A 7793-nucleotide genomic window follows, 5' to 3' on the forward strand; every position below is an offset into this window, starting at 1 on the left:
TATATACATTTCCACTAACAATTATTTTTTCTCTTTGTGTTCATGACAAAGGGATATGGATACAAGCTAATTGTCCACACTATATGAATATTGCCAAGAAATTTAACAACGAGAGCTTACTTTACAAGATATACAAAGCAGGATGATGCCACCACAATCCCTGCCTCTCTACCGTCTACGACCAACTATTATCTTACTTCAGAAGATAAGAAGACTCCTGAAAAAAATATTCACATCCATGAAAGAGACACACACAAGAAAATACAAGCTGACTAGCAAGGAAGCCTTTTACATCTTAACATCACAATAGATATCAATTGGTGTTGTTGATGCCATGCATCATTTTGTATATATGAATAGTTCCTCACTACCAACTACATATGTATATATATCATCTTGTATATATAACATTACATGGTTAGTTCTGGCACCAGTTTAGCATTTTGCAAACACTTGCAATGATTTTGGAGTCATCATGTTCATGTGCTGAAAATTGTTAATGTGTTTTGTTGTTATACAAAATTAAATAAATAAAATTGCTTTCAAAATAGAGATAATTACCACCACACAAATTAGCACTATTCCGACTATATTTGATTATTCATGGCATCTATTTCTATTGCGAGTTTTTATTTGTTGTGCTTTTAGATGTAATGGAAAATCACTTAAATAACAATTCCACTTGGCCAAATATAGTTAACCTCCAGTTAAGTAAGGATGAGGGTCATATCATGTTTAACTTATCTATGCTTCCTTTATTTGCATTTTTGGGTTTTGGTAGGGCAGTGCATAACTTTTGGTGGGAATTTTGTTGCCGGTTACATCATATTTTAAAAGGAATCCAAAGCAATTTTGTCTATATAATCCTCCCAAATAATATCAGCGAATTATAAATATTATCACAGCCAACGGATAAGGTTTGTCTAATTTCATTTTAGCTTGACATTTGTAATGATAACAACCCTCAACTATAAAATTTTACTTACGACAAACATAAATTTTCAGCCATGAATAGGTAAACGGTTAGAGTTTAGGTGCCACTAGATAACTTCGCCCTGAAGGTCGACTGTATACTTCTACTCCATGAATCTTGGTTGTAAGCTTTTAATGACTTTTTGTAAAGACTCCAAATTTTGTGAAGCAATTCTCTATCCTTTTAACAATATGGATTATTTTGCATGCGTGAGAAGCGTGAGAATGGAAATGTTTGTCTAATTCGGAGGTCCAACAATGATCTAACTCTTGATATAGCAGTAAATGTTAATCCTTGTTGTGCTTTATTGCCAATGTCTATAGTTTCTTTGTCTAATGTCATACCATGTGATTTAAGTATTGTTAAAGCCCATGCCATTCTGAGTGGCAATTGTCGATGTGAACCTCTTGTAATGGGGGAAATGGGTACATATGTTGGATGTGAAAGGTCCCATGGTGTCCCTCTATATTGGTGGAAGTCAACCACCACGAAACATGGCAACGCTGGAGGCTTTGAATCAAATGTATAAAAAATCGAAATGACTCTGGCGAGTGCACCATTAACAAGGCCTTCATTGACCCATAAATTGTTGGTAAGTATAGCTTTTTGTTCATTGCATAAGAGGACTTCTTTATCTAAATGTTCGTCTTCTATTGCAATAGAAGTTTGTTGTTTTTGGTGCTCTGTGTAGCATATTGCAATTGGCATGTTCAATTTTTTTAACATTATTTTATTATGCAAAGCAACTGAATGGTTCGTTGCATATAGATGCATGGAACCTTTGAACACTTGATGCTCTTCATGCATGAGATATGAGTTTGTCCTTGACATTAGAAGATTCCAGTCTTCTTGAGTAGGTGTTCCATTTCTGAGATTCGTGAGGATTTGACAGAAAGCAACTTGTGAACTACTTTCACCTTGTTGATGAAAAATAGTTGAAAGTGTAATGAATGTATTGAAACTGCGCCAAAGTGCATTGCCATGTGATTTTCCAACATAGGGAGGAATGTCTTTCACAAGTGGCAGTTGACCTAAATCTCCAACAAGGATAATGGAGTGATTGTCAAATGGTGTATTTCGCTCAGAAGGGAATGCTTCTCTTAGGTGTTCATAAATACGCGAAAGCATTTTTTGTCCAATGAAACACATTTCATCAATTAGAATGTACTTTATATGGCGAAGCTATTCTTGGAAGTTTAGGAGTGATTGTCCTTCAAGAGGATGCATTGTTTAGGCAGGGATGTGAAGTGCATAATGGAATGTAAGGGCATTTATGTTGAAATTTGCAACTCTAGTAGGTGCAAGTAGTGGCAAGGGTTTTTTGTCTAATGGAGAGTTTACCAAGAATGCTCTTTTTAGATTGTTAATTAAATGATATTTCCTTATCCCAGTTGTTTCGTTGATGATCATTCTGAGTGGAGAGTCTGGTGCAGTGTTTTTGAAGTGAGTAAAACCATGTCAAAAGTTGAACTTTAGCTAGGAGAGGAGTAATTTTGGTGTGGGCCTGAAAAGTGATGGTGTTGGATTTGGGTAGCTGAGCGATTGAGTTCAATAAAATGTATGGAAGATTCTTGCAAGTGGAGAGGAATAGTAGTATGTGACCAATTATGGCTAGTATCAAAGTCGCGATGGCCAAGCATTTCAAGCTCATCAACTTCAATGTTGTATCCTAGGTGGAGTTGAGCAAGGATTTTCCATTCATCGATGTCAATGGATTTGGGAAGGGGGAACCAGAGGAGTGAATGGATCTTCGAGACTTACAGATTGTGGGGTTTCAAGTTCTCAATGAACATGCCATGGTGTATATGTCCCCTTTTTTTGTTCCCAGTGTGTAATTATTTCTTCATTAGTGGAACCAATGTCAGTAGGGAGTGTGTGGAAAGGAAAATATAGCATTAATTCACTCCAACATAAAGCAACATAAGAAGAATCACTAGGAGAAGGAATGGTTGTGTATCATGGTAAGGCATGAACAATGAATGGAGGGAACACATGTTTCCATTGGTTTTTCTTTCGACAAGAAGAAAATGACCAAGAACGTGCAACTTCAAGGAGAGTTAATGATTCTAATGAAACAGGTCTATTCATGTATGCGAGAATGAAATTTGATGTTGAGAGGGAGTTTTTGGAATCAAGGGAAACACATCTAAAAATAGTTTGGTTAACATTCAAAGAAATGAATGTGCGGCTATAGAGTGAAAGTGGTAGTTTTTGTAGCATATGGAATATTTCTTGTGCCCCAATATCTTTGTCTGCAATAGTTTTTGTAAGGAATTTTCGGATGACATTAATGACAATTGCTTCTAGAGGCATAGTTTGTGAGAGGCGTGATAATATTTGATGATAGCTTTCTGATCTTGTTTCTTCTTTTGTTGCATATTTTGAAATGTACTTTAACACGGCATGGTGTGATAGAACAAGTTGGCAATCAACATTTGCTATCCAAATGGACAACAAATCAGCATTGTGGATGTTCAATCTATCATCATTGCAAGCGAGGATGTATTTTTTTTGCCCTTTATCATTAATGAACATTGAAGATGTGGAGTATAATTCCCATGGTACTCCATATCGAAAGATCAAGACGTTGTCCTTTTAACGAAGTCAGGAAGATTCATGACACTTTGTGTGTCGTTGAACACAGTCAACAAGCTCCTTGTAATCTTTAGATGGAGATGATGCAAAGATTGATGTTGTGTCGAGAAGACATGGATCATGGATTGTCGATTGATGACGCATAGGATTGTGATGTTGGAGATGACGCGGATTCCAAGTTTTTACAAACTTATCAAAATAAATCTTAGCATCAGCAACTTCTATTTCATTGTTCCAATCCAAAGTGTCCATATTTGGTGCATCTTGTAGCCAAATGAAGCCATGTATGTGTGTGGATCCTCTATGTTGCCATTCATATCTATAAAATAATAAAAAAGAAACAATTGTAAAATAAGGATATTAACAACGTAGAAAATGATGGAGGAGAAAATGGTTAGATGAAAACTTGCACCAATAGTCAAATGTGTGGAAGCCTTTTTGTAGAACCTCTTCAAGGAAAACTGTAAATCTGCAATGCATATATTGGGCTATAATATGTGGGTTTTTTATTACGTTTTCAATTCTCCATTTGTAGAGATTGCTCGAATTTGAAGGAACATTGCCAGGCATGAGCATGTGTAAGTTAGGCCACTTGGTATCAGTTGCACTGAGGGTGAAGAAAAATGTTAGGCTTCCTATTTATGTGATCAGATCAATCAGTTCACACTGTCATTTGTTCCAGTAAGAGCGTTTTCCTCGAAGACCTGTGCCAAAACACATAACTTGTTATGGGAACTTGGAATCAGGAAAATCACAAAGACATTGTTGAAGATCTGAAACAATTGTTGATAAGTTGTTTTCAATGCGTTTTTTTACAAATACGACCACTGTTGCTTAGCTACGATAGCGCATTAGAATGTTATATAAGTAGTAACGAAATCTTGGATGTTAGCCAAATCGGTTATCATGGTAGCGCATTAAATGCAAAGCATATTCATGCATCTCAACTTTTGTGATTCTTGGTTATGTAGAAATTTTGAATAATATGACACTTATTCACAGAGATTATCCCAATTATACACTATTGCGGAATACATGCATAATACATAACCTCCTCTACGTTGATCATCAATTTTTCAATATTAAAAACAATGAAACATCAATCGCAGGCGCACATTAACACAGTATGTAACCCGAGGAAAGCATACAGCTGAAAACTCCACACTATCTGTATATTATAATGATTGAGAACATGTAACAATACATAGTACAATACTCCTCACAAGTACTCAGTACTATCTCCACCTGTTACACTCAAACTAGCTCAGATCTGATGCCTCAAATATCCTCCACTGTTTGCCTGCCTCCACTGCGCAATCCTATAAGAGAATAATGATGAATGGCTGAAGCAAACTCGTATTTCCTTGGCTGAACCACGCAATCCTCATTGGCATTACTCAATCCCATTGATTGTGCAAGATCTCATGCACAACTATAGTCACAACTGATAGCAATCTCAACCTCTAACACTTGTCTCCACTGAACTGTCCATGCACTGAATTAACTGATGTATTCTTTAGTTGCTTTATGAGTTAATAATTAGTGAATTAATTTAACAATTAATTCACATCACTCATCACTAGTGTATTTGCAGTTAAACTAAATACAACTAGTTCAACCAAGTCAAACTGAACACAACTCCATCAACTCCTCAATCAACTCCACCAAAACTCAACCACATGAGTTCTAACTGAAGTCCACCATGCAATAGCTCAACTGACTCACAAGAAAAGCGTATTTCCTTCTGACAGCTGCATGTTCCACATCTGTAGCTCAAACTGAAGTGCTCCAAGAGGATAAGATAATGTTTATAGTCCAAATATTATTATGAGCTAATAATATTCGACTGTTCTATTTTTAGCCTGGCAGTCTAAAAATAGAAACCGCCCATATGTTTAAAAATAGAAGTCCATCTATTTTTACCAACATGACCAATCATCCACAAATAGCATCCTGCAACTCATAGACCATGATACATATGTCTAAAAATAGACATAGTCTAAAAATAGACTTTGCGCCAAAAATAGCCTGCGGGCCCACTTAGTGAAGGCGACTTCTTTCCACTAAGCTCCATCATCTTGTTGCATTCTCAACACTCCCTCTCAACAAGATATGGATTATCAGCAACCCCTATCCTGCCTCGGTGGTATTCGAATTTGCTCATGGTGAGCGCCTTCGTCAAGATATCAGCATCCTGATCCTCCGTTGGAATGTATGAAATTAACATGATTCTCTGCTGCACACAATCTCTGATGTGATGGTACCTGGTGTCAATGTGCTTAGATCTATCATGAAATACTGGATTAGCCGAGAGTTTAATGCAACTCTGGTTATCACAATAAATCACAGTAGGCTCCAAGTATGAGCCGAACAACCCGACCAGGATCTTCCTCATCCATATAGCCTCGCATGCAGCCAAACTTGCTGCCATATACTCGGCCTTTGCTGAACTGAGTGCCACAGGTCTCTGCTTCCTGCTGTACCAAGAAACTTTTGTCGACCCGATACTGAAGACACCTCCAGATGTGCTCTTTCTGTCCATTGGGCTCCCTGCCCAATCTGCATCCGTGAAGCCACATAGCTTCACCTCATCCTCCTGTCTATACCACAATCCATATCCCGATGTGCCTCTGAGATAACGCAATACATGCTTGCCTGCCTTCCAGAAGAGCTTGGTTGGCTTAACCATAGCTTGTGAAAGCTGGTTAACAGCATAGCATATATCAGGTCGTGTGTTGACCAGATACATAAGCGACCCCACCAACTGTCGATAAACAGTGGCATCCACTACTTCCGCTGAAGTATCATCCTCCTTCCTCTAACCTCCAGGAAGAGGAGTATCAACAGGCTTGCAGCCATGTATGTTGAACTTCTCCAGTATCTCCCGAGCATACTTACCCTGAGAAACAAATAGTCCATCATTACGCTGCCAAATTTCCAATCCCAAGAAATAATGAAGGAGGCCCAAGTCCTTCATCTCAAACTCCTTAGCAAGATCATCCTTGCATGAAAGTATCAACAGCTCATCACCTGTTAGAATCAAATCATCTACATAAAGTACAATGATAAGCAACTTACCCTCCACCACAATCTAGTATAGGTTAAGATCCGCCTCACTCTTGGAGAATCCAAGTCCGGTGAAATAACTGTCTATCCGTGTGTACCAAGCACGTGGTGCTTGTTTCAACCCATACAACGCTCTCTTGAGCCTGCACACATGCGACTCGCTGCTGAAGATCTCGAAACCTTCGGGTTGTTCTATGTACACCTCCTCCTCAATGACTCCGTTGAGGAACACAGTCTTCATATCCATCTGATGAATGTGCCACCCCATCTGCGCTAAGAGAGCAAGAATCATCCGTATGGAAGAATACCTTGTGACAGGTGCAAAGGTCTCCTCATAATCGATCCCCTCTATCTGTGAAAAGCCTCGGGCAACAAATCTTGCCTTGTACTTCTCCACACTCCCGTCAGCTGCCTGCTTAACTTTGTAGATCCATCTCGAACCCACCACTGATTTCCCTTCCGGTCTTGGGACAATCTCCCATGCACTGTTTCTGACAATCGAATCATACTCTTCCACCATGGCATCTACCCATGCGGGATCCTCCACAGCTTCCTCGAAAGAGGATGGCTCAGTCACAACACATTTGCTCACAAGAGCCATGTATCCAGTGTACCGATCAGGTGACTATCTCTATCTACGTTGAGCTGTAGGTGGTCCTACAACCTTCTCTGCATCTTGAGCCAGTCGCTCAGCTTCTGTCAAGCGCTTTCGCCCTCTGATGGTTGGCGCTGCATGAGTGGTCTCTTCCACTCCATGAACTTCGTCCTGTGGCTGATCCACGTCCTGAAGCTCATCCTTAGGAACTAATAGCTCCTCATCTGCATGCAAGTGTGGCTCCCTCTCAAGTGAACACTTCATGGCTTTCTCCTCCTGAAATTTTATATCTCGTCGCACAACGGTCTTACCACTGTCTGGCAAATACACACGATAGTTGTGGGGCGTATCAGTGTACCCCACAAATATCCCAACCTCTGTGGTCAGCTCCAGCTTCTTCCTGGCATCCTTCGTCACATGCATGTAAACGTTAGAACCAAAAATCCTCAAATAAGAAATATCAGGCCTCTTACTAGAATAAGCCTCCTCAGGTGTACTCATGCCAAGTATCCTGCGAGGACAACTGTTCTGCACATATACTGCAGTATTGCATGCTTTCGCCCA

This window comes from Pinus tabuliformis, chromosome 4_1, assembly GCF_031772625.1.
Source record: "Pinus tabuliformis cultivar Carrire ecotype Pingquan chromosome 4_1, CPIR1, whole genome shotgun sequence".
NCBI classification, from domain to species: domain Eukaryota; kingdom Viridiplantae; phylum Streptophyta; class Pinopsida; order Pinales; family Pinaceae; genus Pinus; species Pinus tabuliformis.